We start from the raw sequence: 19,707 nt of genomic DNA on the forward strand, positions 1-19,707 counted from the left end.
TCAATAACACAGCCTTAAGAAACCATGTGAGTTTCATACGCTTACTATTCTACTCATTTGCAAAGCATGTTCAACTAACATATTGTAAGTAAAATATAAAGCCTGCACATAGTCAAAGGAAACTGCATACACACACTATGTTCGGTTATCAAAGAAGTATGCTACTGCAACAACATAAAAATCAATGTTTAAATTAACATCAGTGCTATAAATACACAAAATTACTAACTTCTTTCTTGTACAATTGCAGTGAAGACCACTCTCCTGAAAAGCAGCAGTAAGTAAGTACAATACTACCATAATATTCTTACTGTTACTCAAACACACTGTGGGGTTGATTCATGGAATTCGTGCACCGAAACACAGAGCTTTGTGCACCATTCTGCCCACAAATCCCCATTTGTTAAACATGGATTAGCAATTTGGCGCACAAATGACATAACTCAGCCTCTAGAATGTTAGTATTACAGAACAAAGAACTGTTTTAATGATATGCCATTAGATTAAGTATTAGTGCTTCTCCTCACCACTAGCTTACTTTGTACTGTCATCTGAACCCCAGTATAGTAACACACAAATACAAGAATAGCCTTCCCAACTGGTTGTAGCTGCCCAATGCACAATCACACACCACCACATACATCCTTACCATCAAACTCAGACACTCAAGCACATAGCACACATACATTGCAGAGCAGCCCAACCCAAACCTTCTTTTTTTTCAACAGACACCAAAGAATGCCTACCAAAAAGCAAGTCCGTAGAAAGCAACGCAGAAGTAGAGCAAATGAAAATAAAAGTGTTCGAAAGAAACATCCATCACTCGCAGAATTTGTACAAAAAGTTAAAACAAAAGATCTAATAGAGTCATTAAGCAAAGCAAAACAAGCTTCCAATACAAAAACTTTCCCTCCTCTTTCAAAATGTAAAACGAAACAGAAAGTGATTAACAAGAATTCAGCTACCACTACTGCTAACACTGCTCCTATGAATCTTGATGTAGTGGCAAGTATCCATACCAAAAAAAGTATTTTAGAAAATAAATTCCACCAAATAGTCCTTCAGAATCTTATAAAAATAGGGGACAAATCATGCACAACCCTTAAAACCTACTGTACAAAATTAATTTTAGAACTTTGATAGACAGTGCAATCCTTCTCAAAAGGAAGTTATTTATTTTAGTGTTAAACAGAATGAAACCACTAACGAAACTAACTAAAAAATTACAAAAAATACTTCTCAATAAACGGAATGTCAACAAAAATAATTTCTTAAATATCTGTGGAGGTGAATGGAGTCACACCACGAGCACAGAACCATATTTCAATGAAGAAGCATACAAACAAAAGCAAACAAACACAATTGCCATACATTGCAGTGGACGAGGGTATAAAAAACCTAATAATACCAGTATAGAACAAGAAATGCTGCTCACAAAAATATCCCCAGAAAACTCAGTATCACCTCTCCATCAAACTGAACCAAAACGTCCAGTATACAAATGGCCGAGCACTTCAATGTATAATATTGCCAAAAAATCTTTCAAATCTTTACACCAGTTCCTCAATCAGTATGTGAAAAACAAAGAAACAAAATCAAAATGAAACTACTACAAAATATGGATACCTGTCCAGTGCGCAAACATAGAGGACTACAAGGACATTCTTTACCCTGCATTTGAGGACCTAATTGCAAAAGCACCTTGCATCATATCAAAATGATATCAACACAGCATTCAACTATAAAACATCTAGTCTATAAACTGCACTATTCTAAAAGTCCTGCTTTAGCACTAGCCAATTTAAATAACAATCTTCTACATGGTACAGCCAAAGACCTACTCAGAGAATTAGAGCATATCCAGAGAAAATATTTTGGAAGTGAAAGCCACTTACAAAATGCAATAGCTTTACAACAGCTGCAACAATTATACAGATGGCAAACTTCTACTACACACCTAAAAAAAAGAAATACTAACATGTAAAAGTACATCCGCTGAAGTACCAAACCATGTGGGTGTGTGTTCCCGCAGAACTTTTTATAAAAGTAACACAAAAACTGTAGACGTAACATACAAAATAAAAGACAAAGAAGATTCCAAATGGTTTGAATTAGCTCTCTACCTTATAGCAGAAAACAAATATGAAATAACTGACCCCTTAATAATTTGCAGTTACTTGCCTACAAAACTTGACAACAACCAAACTCCTTCACGTGCTATCACAAATAACTTGAATTTATTCCCACTATCGAAACCCCTGCAACAACTCAATTTATATGAGAGCATCATAATTCAAACAGTGCACCCATTTGAAGCAATAATACGCCTTCAACCAAAAACAGCAAAGTTACCTCCTTCTGAATTAGTGAAAGGCATTTGTGGCAAAGTAGTTTATTTACCATTAGATCTGAAAGAAAATGTGCACACTCTGGGAGTGCAACGTCCAATAGAGCAATCTTTAATTGTCTTAGTAAATGGAATACCTACAAAAGACAAAATAAAATTGGCAACAACTCGTAGACTTACATAAAGTTAGACAAACCTTGCAATATCTAAAAGACAATAATGAATACTACAAAGAAATGAATATTGAAGAAAACTTGAGGGAAACCACTGAAAGAGTCACCAGAAACTGGTCAATTTGAACTTCTAGATCCTGCTACATTATCCAATATTTTAGACGATTATACAATTCATCCATTACACTCTAATGACACCATAGATGATGCACTAGAAATGTACCAAATGCAAAAAACCAAAGGATCACACATCAGCATATGGGAAAAAAGTATAGAAGCACGTGCTTTTCCTCTACTCTATCCTACTGGGAAAAGAGGAAGGTACGATGATAGACCCATTCAGATAACAGCATCAGAATACAGCTTGTTACGAATGTATTCTGAAGATCCCAGATTTAGACAAATGTGGACTACATATTCCACCTACTCTTTGAAAGTGAACTAGCAACTCTATGCTACGGCCCCACACATTGAAATCAGGTACCCACTTTCAAAATATGTCAGCAACGCAATTACTACAAAAAGTGCAAGAAAAGGTGAGGTTTTACAATCAAGCATTACCAATCTGTTAGCAAAGATGCGTGGTACTAAAGAGTACTGGTTGCGACTTCACGGAGGTGTACGTTGTATGATAAGACACACTGGCCCGCCCACTTGATTTGTTACATTAAGTTGTGCAGAATATGCATGGAAAGATTTACATGATTTCCTACGGATTTCAAACAAAAACAAAACAAGCATAGATATACTAACACCTGGATAACTTTGCTCTCTAGATCCTGTTAATGTTTCAAGATATTTCCATCATCACTTCATTGGTATGCTACACTTTATTTGTAATAATACTGTTCCTCCCCTCAGAAAAGTGCAACACTTCTTTTGGGGAAAAGAATACCAAGCCAGAGGAGCACCACATATCCACATGCTTTTGGATTAAAGATCCTCCTAAATTTGGTCAAGACCGTGATGCCACTGTTTTACAGTTTATCGAAAAATATGCCAGGGCCTAGAGTCTTGGGTGCATGGCCGCAGGCACCCAAGACTCTAGGCCCTGGCCACAACCACGGCAGCATATCACACCCATAGATCACACCCATAGAATCGAATATCTATCAAATATATTTGCAAATCTACAGTTTGTGCACGGTTTGATTGTTATTGTTTGTATGTGAAGTTTTGGCTACATCATGTTATTAAGATTGTAGATTTTGGCAACAAGCACTGTAGTATAACATATCCATGGAAGTAAACATTTTGTATTGTGGTGTATGGTTAGATGTTTGATTCAATGGTTCTGATATGCAGCAGTATTTATTCGTTCTATTAGAATATACTTACTGTTTGATATTTTGAGATTGGATATATTTTTTTCATGAGTTGGGTAACTGGAGCAGATATTCTTTTTCAATTTCTGTGATAAAAGAAAAGAGCATGTTAGTGTATGTATTTTATAAAGACTTATTACATTGCATAATAGACATTTCAGCTTTTTTTCGACCATCATATTTAGTAGTTTACAAACCAGTGTACTGTGCAATTTGCTCAGTTTCTGTGTTTCTTTTTCAAATCATTGGGTCTGTTGGAAATAAAATCCATGTCGGATTAAAAAAAAAACCTTTTTTGTTATGCTACAGTTTATTTGTTTGTTTGTTTTCAATGTTCACTTGTTGTTTCTGGCTAATGTTCTATCTGTTGGCTTCTTGCAGATTTTTGGAGCAGTTAGATACCTGTTGGAATATTCTAACTGTTTATTTCTTGTTATAATTTAGTGGTATTAATTTATCTATTTGGTTGTTAAAGAATCTTGGGGCAGTTAGATACCTGTTGGCATATTCTAACAGCTTATAGTTTTTTAATTGAAGTTTTGTTAATGTTTAAGTACAGATTAGTTATGAAATTTTCGTTTTAAGAAGATTAAATAAGTGTTTGGAAGTTTTGCTGATAATCTCTGCTTTAGAGTATTGGTACTATCATTACATTCAAACTATCCACATTTCTTTTTTATATATGCAGTGTAGTGACCTGCACTGGTTGTGGCTCCCGCGTGGTAGATTATACCTATTGTTGTGAACGTTTTCTTACCAAATGATACTTGACCATATGTGAGTCCAGTCAGCTTGCAGTTGTTTTTGGTACCATCTGCATTGTAACGTAGAAGCATTAGTATTACATATTTACTACGTGTTTGTGTTAGTAAGGTAGAGCGATTATATGAATTGCAGGTAGTACATAATCTACCATGGTTTGCATTTTGTAGAAGTTGCTAAAATGGAACGGATTCACAATTAGGTAAGGATACATACACAAAGCGCTCATTAGGGATTTGTTCCTGTGCCACGCTGTTGCAGATAGTGTATGTATGTTTCCACATGTATGACATCTGGAAGATTAAATTTATATGTATGCTTTTGTTTTCCAGTACTTGTAGTAAGTACATTAGAAATTCTTGTGGATCTTCTTGTGAGTTTATAGTGAATTACACCATTCCAGCAATGTAGTCCAATTCTTGTCTTATTCCATGAACACTATACGTGTTGTCAGGATTGTTTGTTGCGTTTCTATGAAGGACTAACATTTACAAACACAATTGGTCTGTACTGTGTAAGTACATGTTGTGAACAATTGGTGGCAATTGAAATAGAATATTCGTTGCTACATTTGTATAGCAACTTACACCAGTTATATTTGAAAATTTGAATGGAACAGAGAGTTCTGTGTCCAAGTAATATTTTTGGAGTGTTTGTTGCTTCTTTGAAGAAGTAGCTGAGTTACTTTGAATAATATGTACTTCTATGATTGTAGTAATTGATGAAGTATTAGCTTTTTTTACTCTCTTTGTAGGATTTGCAGTGAGATCCTGTTGCATTTCTGTTTGAATAAATTTTCCTTTTTGTGGAACTGGATATGTTTTAGATGGGGGGTGTATAGTGAACGTAGTCTACTGGATTCTAAAATGCAAGGAATATCAGCGTTTACTTTACTTGCATCAAAGTTGATTAGAAATAGACCATCAAGTGGATGTAAGCGTGATAGTGCTATGTAGCTCATGCCTTCTTTAAAGAATGTGGGCCTCATTACGACCCAGGCGCTAATGGGTTAACGGCGCCCTAAAAGGCTGTGGTGCCGTTAACCCATTAGCACCTGATTACGAGGTCCTTTTGCAGGACCTGACCTTAACGGCTGATCTACACCAGCCGTTAAAGTAGGGACCCGCAAAGGGACCTTGGTGCTATGTACGGTACCGCAATTTGCGGTACCGTACTTAGCGCCTTTCCCATTCCCATAGATCCCTATGGGGCGAAAATGGGAATGCGGAAGGGCCATGGTTCAATGGGGAATTACCGCCCCGCCAACCTTGGAATGGGGTGGTAATTCCCCATTGAACCATGGCGAACCCGTTACAACACCGGCACCAACCATGGTGCTAATAGCGTCATGGTTTAGCGCCAGTGTTGTAATGAGGGCCTGTGTTACCAATATCTATCAATGCTTTGTCTAGGGTAAGACCTTGTGATTTGTGAATGGTGACTGCATATGCTAGAGTTAGAGACAATTGTTCTCTGCGTACATACTTGTCTTTGAAGAGAAGGAATCGAGCTGTTGAGCGCCCTATCCTTTTTACTTCTGAAAGTTTGTCAAAGAGAATATTGACAAACTGAGTGTTGTTGTCACGTGGGTATGTTTGAAATCCAACAACTGTACCCAGTGCTCCATTAACTAGTCCTTGCTCCAAGTCAAGGTTATGTTTAAGAATTACTCTACAGTTTAAGGATAATTTTAATATTTTCTCCAAACCAGCTGTGTTGGAGATAGAATTTTCTAAGGTATTTAGACTTGTTGTGGCTTGTTGACACATGCGTAGTGTCATACCATGTACGTCTAGTTTGTCTGTGGAGCAAATTTCAATTATTGGTTGCATTTCTTTTTTCAACATTGTTTAATTGGATATGGAACAGCTTGCAAGAGTTGGCATTAAGGACATACAATTGACATTTTTGTGCGCTAATTGTTCCATAACATCAGTAGCACGTGATCTATGGCCATAAAGTGCATGGATGTGCCTGGTTTTTAATATTGCTTGTGCTTCTTGAGATAGTACACCAACTCTAATACTTTTTAAAATGTTGGCGTAAGTGAGGTCTGCAGATTGGTGCATGTTTTCTGTTAATTCTCTGTATTGGAAATGTTGCCAAAGGTTGACATTTCCTATGCTGCCAACAGTTTTATGGCAGAGTTTGTGTCCTAAGGTTTTAAAAATAGGTTCACCTTTCACTGGTGTCAATTGAAGAAGATCTCCAAAAACAATAATGTGTTTTCCTCCAAAGAGCTCTTCGTAGTTTGTTTTAAATACTTCTTGCAATCTGAGGTGAATCAAAGCCAACATTAGGTTGGAGACCATGCTCACTTCATCTATTAGTAGCATTTTCATTTGTTTTAACACTCTGCATAGTTCCATTGCAGCTTCTGTAGAAAGTTTGTAATATTCTAATTTGTGTTGGTGTTCTTCTGGAAGGAGTAGTAATCGGTGTAAAGTGACAGCGCCTAAGTTGTAGGCAGCTAAACCTGTGGGGGCAGTTACAAGAGTTGACAGTTTGTTGTTTGTCAATTGTTGAAGGAACTTGCTGATGATTTTGATTAAGAATGTTTTGCCTGAACCAGCTTCACCACTGACGTATAGTAGTATAGGTTTGTAATTCTGACAGGTACATTCTTTATTTTCATGTTGTACACCATGTGCAATTTCTTTTGTTACTTCTTGAAAAATGCTACACTGCTCATTGTTCAGTTTTGATTGCAGTACAATTAAGTCTTCTGTATCTCCTTCGTAGTGATACATGGTGTTTTCTACTTCTGTCGTAGCTAATTCTGCCTCATTTGCTATTAGTGGCTGTCCCAGTGGTTCTTGACTTCCTGTTACAGAAGGTTGACTACTGTCGGGAGTGTCCTTATCTAGTTGGGCCTGGAGTTCTTCTTCGTGTTGCTGTTCATTGTGCAACATTGTTTTGTACTGCGTAAAGATTACATCAGTGATAGTGTTTTCATTTGCTTTGAAAGCGTCTTCATAGGAGTCATGGTCTAGTATATCTTCTTCTTTTCTCCATGGTTTAAAAAGTTGTAGCAGGGTCATGTAATATATTTCTTTTTGTTGTGGAGTTTTTAATGACAATTTGATATGATTACATAAACTTCGTTTGGTATGTTTCACTAAGCTGCCATTACAATCTGTTACTCTATATCTACATTTTTTTCATCGGGTTTTATATTATTTTTGTATGTGAAGTTTTGGGCTATGTGGTATAGACACATGGTTTCCAAAGTGGTACTCCTGTTCGGGTAGTATATGTCTAGTAAATTGTTTCTCAAAATGTCTTGGCTGTTGGGATCATTTTTGGCTATTGTTTCTATTTCATTGTATGATTTGAGAACTCTTTTTCTAGATTTAGCAGGACCAAGACTTAGCCATACTATATTTTCAGATGTTCCATACAAAGCAGTACCGGTTAAACAATCTGCAGCTTCATAGGAGCCACATTCTCTATGAGAGAGCATTGTTTGCCTAAGCTGTACCATTTCTGAGACTGTGTTTTGTCCGATGATAGGTCATTCCCGAGGTCTTGAAGCTCTGTTTTTTCTGCTTATGTTAAGTAGGCTGTAACATATCGTGCAACTGCAGTGGAATTGTCTGCAATGTACTGCACATCTATGTTTGCATTCCATAAGAGGGCAATAATTGCATTGTAATCATTGATATATTGTAATTCTTCTGTTCTTTTTATGTAATACGTGTTCTTAGGTGATTTACTTTTAACACTATGTCTAACTGAAGACATGAAGTTGTTCACTTCACCTGTTTCTGTAACTGGTCTAGGGAAACCAAAGCGGCATTTGCTGTAGTATTTTCCTTTGTTTTTGTACAATTGTGCATGAAGATCACTATTTGTTGTTTCCGATGGAACTTCACAAGTGACATATTTTTCCATAAACTGTAAAACAGTGGCATCACTGTCTTGATCAAATTTAGGAGCATCTTTAATCCATAAAAGCATGTGAATATGTGGTGCTCCTCTGGCTTGGTATTCTTTTCTCCAAAAGAAGTGCTGCATTTCTCCGAGGGGAGGAACAGTTTTATTACAAATAAAGTGTAGCATAGCAATGAAAAGATGATGGAAATATCTTGAAACATTAACAGGGTCCAGAGAGCAAAGTTCTCCCGGTGTTAGTATATATATGTTTGTTTTGTTTTTGTTTGATATGTGTAGGAAATCATGTATATCTTCCCATGCATATTCTGCACAACTTAATGCACAATTTAATGTAACAAACCAAGTGGGTGGGCCAAGGTTTCTTATCATACAACATACATCTCTGTGACATTGGAACCAGTACTCTTTCGTAGCACGCATGTTTGCTAACAGATTTGTAATGTTTGATTGTAAAACCTCATCTTTTTCTTGCATTATTTGTATTAATTGCGTAGCTGACATACTTTGAAAGTGGGTTCCTGATTTCAATATGTGTACAACTCTGTTGCATAGAGTTGCTAGTTCACTTTCAAAGAGTAAGTGGAATATGTATTCCACATTTTGCCTAAATCTGGGATCTTCAGAATACATTCATAACGAGCGGTATTCTGATGCTGTTATCTGAGTGGGTCTATCATCGTACCTTCCTCCTCTGCCAGTAGGAAAGAGTTGAGGAAAAGCACGTGCTTCTATACTTTTTTCCCATGTGCTGATTGGTGATCCTTTGGTTTGTCGCATTTGGTACGTTTCTAGTGCATCATCTATGGTGTCATTAGAGTGTAATGGATGTATTGTATAATGGTCTAAAATATTGGATACTGTAGTAGGATCTAGAAGTTCAAAATGACTAGTTTCTGGTGACCCTTGAATTATTTCTGTTGTTTCCCTTAAGTTTTCTTCAATATGTATTTCTTTGTAGTATTCATTATTGTCTTTTAGATATTGCAAGGCTTCTCTATCTTTATGTAAGTCTACAAGTTTTTGCTATTTTTTTTGTCTTTTGTTGAAATACCATTTACTAAGACAATTAAATATTGCTCTATTGGACGTTGCACTCCGAGAGTGTGAACATTTTCTTTCAGATCTAATGGTAAATAAACTACTTTGCCACAAATGCCTTTCAACAATTCGGAGGGAGGTAATGTTGCTGTTTTTGGTTGAAGGCGTATTATTGCTTGAAATGGGTGCACTGTTTGATTTTAATGCTCTCATATGAATTGAGTTGTTGCAAGGGTTTTGGTAGTGGGAATAATTCCAAGTTATTTGTGATAGCACGTGAAAGAGTTTGGTTGTTGTCAAGTTTTGTAGACAAGTAACTGCAAAGTATTAAGGGGTCAGGTATCTTGTATTCAAAGCATTTGGAATTTTCATTGTCTTCTATTTTGTATGTTACGTCTATAGTTTTTGTGTTACTTTTATAAAAAGTTCTGCGGCAACACATACACATGGTTTGGTACTTCAGCGGATGTACTTTTAAATTGTATTATTTCTTCAGTTTTAGCAGTAGTGGTAGCCAAATTCTTGTTAATCATTCTCTGTTTCGTTTTACATTTTGATAGAGGAGGCAAAGTATATGTACTGGAAGCTTGTTTTCTTTTGCTAAATGACTGTATTATGTGGTGGTGTGTGATTGTGAATTGGGCAGCTACAATTAGTTGGGAAGGCTATTCTTCTATTTGTGTGTTACTAAACTGCGGTTCAGATGAGAGTAGAAAGTGAGCTAGTGGTGAGGAGAAGCATTAATAGTAAACCTAATGGTATAAAATTAAAACAGTACTTTGTTTTGTATTACTAACATTGTAAGGGTTGAGTATGTTATTTGTGTTCCAAAAAAACAGGGTTTTGTGTGCCATTATGCCTTCTAATCCCTGTTTAATAACAGTAAGAATATTAAGGTAGTATTGTACTTACTCTTTTTTTTGTGGAATGAGCAGGTTTCTTCGGATATGTTGTTTGTAGTTCAGATGCTGCTGATTTTCAGGAGGGTGGTCTTCACTGCAATTGTAAAAGAAAGAAGTTAGTAATTTTGTGTGTTTATAGCACTGATGTTAATGTAGACGTTGATTTTTATGTTTTTGTGGTAGTATTCGTGTTTGATATCGGAATATAGTGTATGCATGCATTTCATTTGACTATGTGCAGCCTTTATATTTTATTTACAATATGTTAGTTCAACATGCTTTGCAAATGAGTAGAATTTTAAGTTCACGAAATTCACTTGGTTTTTTAAAGCTGTGTTGTAGATAGCAGACAGGTTTGGAAGTGACAGTTGATTATAGTAGATGGGAAACATTTCAATAAGTTAATTTTGTAGGTAGACATGCCTACAATCCAGAGCCCCTGAGAGGGAGATTTCACCACAGCAATCGGGAACATTGATTTTTCGCATAGGATTGCATTGGGATTAGCATTAATTTAGGCGGGAGGGTTGGCATGTATGTATAGGTTATGCGGGAGACAGTAAAAAATAGTGCGATTTTTCAATGAAAAATCGGGAGTCTGGCACTTAAATTGGGATGGTTGGCATGTATGTATAGGCTAGGCAGGTTTAGTGGCATTACTCTGTTTATATGGATTCATATGAGTTGTACATGTAATGTGAATAAAATATGCATACCTGTAATTTGTATTCATGCATGTGGATATGTATGCAACTGTAAGTAGAAATCTTGGAGACTTGTAGAGTAGTTTTTGTAGTAGGTGCTTTCCAATGATATGAGACTTTTACTCAGAGTGATCAACAGTACATGTGAAGTGCGGAACTCTGATGAGGGAGTTAGAATTAGAGGTCTTGGATGTGGTTGGTGGATGGATGCGTGACTGCTTAGCTGTATCCAATGAAGAAATGGCACAGAGAGTGATGTGGAAACGGTATAAGGGCTGGCTAAGAGTTACGCGCCGCGCGGACACCGCGGCTGCCCGCTGATAGGGCGTGGCATATCTGCCATTTTACAGAAAATCCAGTATGGAAAGGGGACTGTAGGGATCAGCCAATCAGATGTTGACATTGTGGATTTGTGTAGAAAGAGAGTGTGTGTAGTGAAGATGGCAGAGGTGGAGAAAGTCAGGATGTTCGAGCTTGGAAATATGTTTGTGCATGGTTTACAGCAGTATGCTGAATGCAGGTATGTGGCAAACAATTTCGATGTTAAAGGAGTGGAGGTGGTGTGGAGGGCTGTGCCTGAATGCAATGTAGAGCGAATTCTACAACTTTGTGAAGATCTGCGCAGGATGAACAGTCCCCACCTGGTAGTTTTGCACTATGGTGCTTTCCATTTGGGCTACATCAGTGCCTCTACTTTGTTGGCAGATTTGGAACACTTGGTTCAAGCAGTAATGAACATCCTTCCAAATGTGAAAGTAATTTTTCCTGGATTACTACCTAGGGCAATATCGGACAATAGTTCGGTTTTTTTCTCCTCAGCAAAACATTGCTAGGGGTGCAATCAACCAAGGCATGTGTGCTTTCATGCTTAGAGCTGGTATGTTTTTTTGTAATAATGAAAATATTGATTCGAATAATGCTGTTTATTTTGAAGAAGATGTTATTTCCTTATCTTTTTTGGCAAATGTCATGCTGTGTTGGAATGTAAGGTTTGCTTTAGAGAAGGTTATGCGAAGATTTTAGTAGTAAAGTAAGAAGAAAAAAATACAAAATAACAGGTGTCTGTCAGGTATCTGCAAAAAAAACAAAAAAAACCCGGCTCTTTTCAGAGCCCACCTCAAAGGGGAAATGGGGCACAGTATTTAAATTTACATTCACCACGCTCAGATTTTCGATATGTCCGCGGACATGGCGGTATTCCGCGGACAGCGCATATTACATACAGGGATTCTGGGTTAGAGAGGTATGCAAATGAGAATGAGCAGAGCTAGGGATTGGTCAGTAAAGTTTACTGGGTTTGTTGTGTAAGGAGAGAGTTTGTAAGAACATGTTTTCCTGAAAACAGATTATATGGATTTTGGGAGACTCATGGATACATTGGTTGGAGGTGCATGCAGAACGCTGTGGAGTAGCTGCAGATCTTGGATTCCCTCATGTGGAAGTGCACTGGCATGGAGTGTGCGGAATGAAGTGGCTGGACTTGGTACCTCTCTATGCTACTTTAGAGACAGAGCATCATCCAGACATAATTATAATTCATTGTGGAGGGAACAGTTTATGACATGTGTCTGGATTGTTTTTGTAATTTGCAATGAAAGAAGGACTTGAGAAGGTCATGGACATGTTTCCAAATTCCTTAGTAATTTTTTCTCATATTGCGCAAAGAAAAATGTGGCTGCGTTCTTCTTTATTTGGTCCACAAATGGAGAAAGTGAGACACAATGTCAATAAGGCTGTTTGTGCCTTTCTAAGAGATGTTGGCATGTCCTCATTTCACAATGAAAATCTTATGTTTCATAGCACATACATTTTTTGCAGAGATGGAGTCCATCTTACTTATGGCAATCAGATTTTTCTGAGAAATGTACAAAATGCATTGCAACCTTTTTTGGAATTAGAATCATCCATTTTGCAGTAGATGTTGACGCTTTCAAGTTTTTCAAACACACCAAAACACCACCAAAAGGCTCTTTTCAGAGCCAACACTTCCTCCCAGAGAAAAGTGCACTGGTTTTACTAGGGCAGCACCCTAAAATTTGATATGTCCTAGGACTGTCTGCGGACTTCCAAAACATGCACAGGGCCCTGCACTGTTTATTTGCCACTTCTATTTGTAAACTGTGAAATGCGGCTCTGAAAAGAGCCTTTCTTTTTAGATGTTTGTTGTTTTATATTTTTTGTTTTTTTTTACACACGACACACTAGGGGAGGGGAGGAAAGGAGTGTAAGGAAGGGACACCAACCACGGGGATAAGAAAAGGCAGGTGGAGATAGAAAGATGTAGGGTGGGCCTTACTTAGGTAGGTAGCAGGTCTTCGGGTGCTCTGTGACCATAGTCTCGAAAGCACTTTGAAGACTCTCCCCCTGCAGAGTACCGTGTCGCAGTACATGCACAATATTGTGACCCTCGATAGGTAAGGGTCAACAGCATTGTGAATGGCCTGTGAAGCAGCTGGAGGGATGCCCTCTCCCACAGGAGTGTCTCTTGTGGTGAGAGGAGCGGAAACGGAGGATGCTGTAGACGAACTCAACGTACTACGTTTATCACAAGGTACAACCTTGCTAATGTCCCCACTGTGGAACGACGTTAGGTGTCGCTTCATGGATGTCGTACCAAAGCTGTATGAACCACGTCTCCCACGACTCAGTACCATTTTGCACTTGTTGCAGGTGACCTTGTTCACACGTGCTTTTGGTACGTTACCATTAATGGTGTGCGTAGATGTTCTGCCAACTGTACGGACAGTTATAGTGTCCTTAGAACACCTCAGTTTTGTTTGGATATGGACATCCCGGACACTGCGTGTGTTCTTAGGACAGTTTCAACTTAGCTGTGGACGGTTTGGACAGGTATAGTGTCCTTAGGATCCCTCCATTTTGTTCATTTACGGACATCCAGGACACTGGGTGTGTTCTAAGAACAGTTCCATCTTGGTTGCGAACGGTACGTACGGTATAGTGAATTTTTAGTTCCTGACTGTTACTGGACTAGATATATCAGTAAAGGAAAAAAGAGTGAGCCAGACATGTGATGTCATCAGTGATGTCATCAATGACATTTGTGATGTCATCTTTGATGTCCTGGGTGTTAGTCTTAGCAGTGCACGGTGGTGGCACGAGTTATGGTTCCTTAGCTTGCCATAACTGCCGAATTTGAGGGGTTTTTCGGTTTTACTTGGAACCATAATGTCCCTTTAACAAAGTTTTTTTACTGAATTTCATAGGTTTTTAGTAGCGCAACTTAACCATAATGTCCCTTTAACAACGTTGTTTTTTTTACTGAATATATATATATATTTATTTATTTATTTTACAGGGCTTTCAGTAGCAGCCCTGTAGTTATGGTTAAGTTGCTCAACCCATAGGAAGAGCATTTTTTGGGCGGCTTATAACTTCTCACCCCAGAACGAATACTGACGTAACTTTACAAAAAAGGTATATGGCCCCGTTAGATCAATCCTGCAAAGTCTGGTGAGGTTTCGTTAAGGGTGGGCAAAGTTATAGCGGGGTACCTACATTTATGGGTTTTCCCCAAAAATGTTGCTCACCCCTACAGTCCAATCCGCTGTAAGTATTTTCACCAAATTTGCGGCAGGAGCAGCGGCTTGGTCCTGAAAGCGTGCTTTTGTAAATTTGGTGTAAATCTGTTCAGTGTTCTTTTTTTTTAAACGACCAAAAAGAATGGCAAAAGGCTTATAAATGTGGTGCAAAGTTTGGTCGGATTTTGTCAAGAGGGGGCTAAATTAGAGGGGGTTCTCAAAATGTATAATGGCTTATAACTTTGCTGCCATTTGACGAATATGGGCAAAAGTTCTAGTGACCCAACCTTGAATGTTTGTTTGTGCAAACTGTGAATGGATTTTGTCAAGTGGGAGCTAAGTATATTTATTTATTTGTATTTTTTTTTAATTCTTGTATGTTGTGCCGCACACCTGAAGGACTCAGGGCTCACAAAAAACAATACAGACAGGACAAGAAAAGAGAGAAGCAAGGTGTAAAATCAGAGTCGGATGGATCATGATGTTGAGCAGCGGATACAAGAGGTTAAGCCAGGAGGGACAATTATATGTACGTACATTTTGATACTTTTGAAAAAATAAAACACACGCGGATTTCCAGCAAACACGTGTAGAGCATTGGCAAAGGGCCTGAAACCTTGGTTCTGCAAATGTGTCCATGTTTCATTTTTTGACAAGTGTCATGATGTAGGTACAAAAAATAGTCATTTACTTTTGGCGACTGAGGTATAGCCTGTGGCCATGGTCAGTGGGCAGATTGTCCCCGGGTCATAGCATAAGGTCATGGCCCGGACAAAATGGCTACTGGCCATGGCAATGAGCGACGACCAAAGTGGTAAAGTTTTTCGAAATTGAGATAGGTTTGAAATAGAAAAAAAAGTGCTTGTGGTAATATGGTCACAGGGATCTCTCTTTGCCTTTTCCAGACAACCATCGAAAGGGAAGAGAGGCTCTGTACGGAGCCCCACCTTCCCTCGGCATGGTGGCCATCTTGGAAAAGGATTTTCCTTCCTACATTGGGATGCCGCGTGCGTTCCAGGATGAAAAATCCTTTTTTTTTTTGCACCTCCGTTCACCGCTTTGGTTCCCGGGGTGCTAATGGCCTTCATCCCTCAATGTAGGGACTGGAACGGGGGATAACGGTGCAGAGCTTTCGTTATCCGCCCTCGCTTCGCTTGTGCCAAGAACTTGGCTGGAATGGGGGATGAAAGCCACATTATTCCCATTAGCATAACACACAATGCTAATGGTAACGTTGGAAAATCTTTTTGAGTCTATGTACTTTACTGAGAAATGTAAAGTAAATGGAGTCTATGAGATTTGGTTTAGTTTGATTTTTTAACTGTGAAAGGTGGTTGCTAAAGGAACCTTTTTTTGTTGTTTTTGGATTTTTGTTGTTGTTGTTGCAGGAGAGGTTATAACGTAAGGTGGGGAGAGAAATGAAGGAAGAGGCACCAAGCACTAATATGGAGGGGCAGGTGGACAGGGGAAGATGTTGTGCGTGTGTTACATCTAAGGTATGGGGCAGTGTTTCTCATGCTCCTTGATTACAGTTTCAAAATCACTTTGAAATTGTTCCCCCCTGCAGATTGCTGTGTTGCAGTATGTTCAGAGGACTGTTGTCTTTGGAAAATATGGATCAACAGCCTCTTTTATTGCATGCAAGGTAGCTGGTGGGATTTTGTGTCACACAGAAGTAGGTTGTGTGGTTATAGTACTGGTTGAGGAAGATGAGTTGGAGAAAGACAGCCTACTACTTGCTAAGAAAGGAACAGCCTTTCAGTGTTTAACACAGGCGTTTGGTACGGGCATTCAGCTGCAGTGCCCATTTTGGCGTGCCGTTTTCAGCGCAAGATCCATTCTGGCGCTGTTATTTTGGCGCAAGGGATGTTTGGACTTGACTGACATCGCAGCCACGTCTAAATGCCCTCATGCTAAATAAGATCACAGGACTGCACTGTAACAAACCTCACCACCTCCCACTTGCGGTGCTTTTCTTTTAATTAAATTAAATTAGTTAAATAAATAAAAGATATACACCCTTAAACCCTGGTCTGCCAGAGTTTGAAGCCCAGCATTTAACCACAAGGCCACAATGGGTTGGTGCTGCATGGGGAATACATTTAATATGTTCAATGATAAAAGGCTAGGTATGAAACTTGTAAAAGTCCAAACAATAACATAATTGTAGCATACTGGTTAAATGCTACATCTCGAAGTCTTTAAGGGTTCTCCGATTGCGGTGTTCAGCATAAATGTGTTTTTTTCATTACATTTTTTCTGTTTTATAATGTTGCCCATAGATGGTGTAGTCTTCTTTTTGAATATATGTGCAGTGTAAGGAGGAATGTGTGGTGTGAGGGTGTGCATGTCATCTGAGACGGTGTGCATGCAATGTGTGTATGTTTGATATGCTTGTGTGTGTGTGTGTGTGTGTGTGTGTTTGTGTGTGTGTTTGTACATGGTGTGAAGTCGTCTGTGAGGGATAGTCAGAAGCAGTTTATAATGTTGCAGTAAATACATGTGTTTCATGTTTAATATGTGTTCAATTCAGCCATGATGGTGTAATACTTGCCCCATCCTGTTCTGTAATGTTGCATTAAATAAATCTTGTTCACGTTTAATCCATATTACAAACTGCAAAGTGCCTGCAGGTTCATGCCACACCAACTGTGACCTCTCACGCCAAAACATCCTTGCACCGAGTGGTGCCTGCCCCAACTGGCTGCGTCTAACTGGGCATGCCCAAACAGAACCTGCGGCGAAACGGTCATGCCACAACAGTGTGCACCTAACTGGCAATGCCGAAATGTCCTGTCCCGTGCTCCAAGCCCCTTGTTTTATCGCCAGTCTCTGGGTGAGTGCTGTGATACATGCACAATCCCAACTAACCACATTTAAGCAGAACAGAAATGGGAAAACAATGACCCGCTGCAAGAATAACATATGCCCAGGCACCTTCTGCACCCATAGCAAAAATCAAAAGTTGCCAACCATGAATATACACACATTACTGCTTAGCTTCAAAGTGAGGAACGGGCCAGCCCCGTAGGGTTATGTTGCTCTAATTGGTTTTGTAACCTCGCCTCATGTATTAGGCACCATGGCCTGAGGGGGCTGGCCTTTTCCTGAGTTTAAAGCAAAGCACAGTCAGTCCCAGTTACTGTGCGGATGAGAGACCCGGGCCAACAGTGAATTTTCACCCTCGATGTCACTGTAAAAATATGTATTTTATTTTTATTATGTATGAAACTTTGCAGGCTTTGAGTACTCCCAATGTTTGTAGTTAATATATATATAGGTATTGTTTATTTGTAAAATGCCTATACACAGGCAAGTGTTTCAAAGTGCTCAAGGAGGGTGAGAACACGGGGGAAAAAAACAACAGTCACTCAGAGCCCTTCAATTTCTGATGCGATAGTGGTCTGCATAGGCAGATTAAGTGAATATGGTACATTTAACAGTTAAGATACTACAAATTGGCCTGACAGTGATTCTGTGTTTTTTTTTAAATGCACATTAGGGGGTGAGACAAGGAAGGACATAACGATCATAGTGCAAGTGCAGGCAGAACGAGGGAGGGGCATGGGACCAAGTGCACCAAATCAGTAGAGACTGGGGAGGTGCGGAGAGAGAAGCAAGTGCATTGAGGGGGTGCTTTTCAAGGCCAGGAGGCAAGTGCAGAAAAGACTGTCAGGGGTGCCTGGGAACTCTGGACTCTGGGGTACAACAGGTGGCCAGGCAGTGAGCTGTATGGAAAGGAGAGAGAGAGGGAAGAGAAGAGAGCTAGGTTAGCAAGGTGAGACAGAAGGAAGAGGAGAAGAGGAGTTTCTGGAAATTAAGAATATCAGGCTCAAGATGGAGGGTGGCAGGGAGGCTGCTCCAGAGGGAGGCGCCTGCTGAGGAAAGTAATCTCCCTCCAAATCTCTGCTTGGAGTTCCTGCTCACTCGCAGAAGGTTGGAGGTAGATGAGTGGAGGGCTCAGAAGGAACAATATTTAGGAAGGCAATGTTGAGGTTAAGTGGGTCCCAAATCCCAGAAAGCATTGTGGACAATGCAGAGGGTCTTAAATTTGATCCTTGCAGCCACGGGGAGCCAGTGGAGGGATTTCAGTGCCAGAGAGATGCGGTTCCTGGGCTTGAGGCCAAGGATAAATCTTGTGATTCTGTTCTGGTTGAGTTGCAGAGGGCGCAAGGCGGAAACAGGGTGGTTGAGGAAGAGGCTGTTGCAGTAGTCCAGCCTACAGAGAACCAGGGCTCTGGAGACACTGAGCCACTGGGGGAAAGTGAGAAAAGGTAGAGTGCCTCTAAGGAGGTGTAGTTGATGGTTAGACTTTTTTAGATGTCAGAAATGTGTGAGGAGAAGGAGAGAGTGGAGTCAAAGATGATCCCAAGGTTTTTGGAAAGGTGGGGGTGTGCACAGGGCCAAGGGAGGCCAAGCAGAGTGAAATGGGGAAAGCAAGAGCAGGGGTCCCAATACGAACAATCTCAGTTTTACTGGCATTGAGACAGAGGTCGTTTGCAGTACACCATGCCTGAGTAGCAGACAGACAGTCAGGTATGAGTGAGGAGGAGGAGGTGGCCGAGGGTAGCCTCAAGGATAGTTTTTTGTCTTCTGCATAACACTGGAAATTAGAGGTGAAAGTGCCAATCACGCAAGCCAGGGTGGCCATGAAGACTTTGAAAAACCAGGGGGATAGGTTAGAATCCTGGGGAACGCCGTACGTTGAGAGGGTGATAGTTAAGTTCGTCCTGGGATGGGCGGTTGGAGAGAAAAGAGGTCAACCAGGCCAGAGCCTGACCTGTGATTCCCAGGGTGTCACAAAGCCATGGAATTAGGATGTTGTGGTTAACTGTATCAAAGGTGTAGGAGAGATCAAGGTGAATTAGGACAGAGGAAGTGTTAGTGTCAGGATTTGAGAGCAGGTCTTCATATGTGTTCAGAAGACCTGTTTCTGTGCCTCTGGATGCTCTAAAGCCAGACTTATGGTCGTGGAAACAACTGATGGCTTCTGTGTCAAATTTTAGCTGAGAGATAGCCA

Source organism: Ambystoma mexicanum, chromosome 6p (assembly GCF_040938575.1).
Source record: "Ambystoma mexicanum isolate Mex_15411 chromosome 6p, UKY_AmexF1_1, whole genome shotgun sequence".
Taxonomy (NCBI): Eukaryota; Metazoa; Chordata; class Amphibia; order Caudata; family Ambystomatidae; genus Ambystoma; species Ambystoma mexicanum.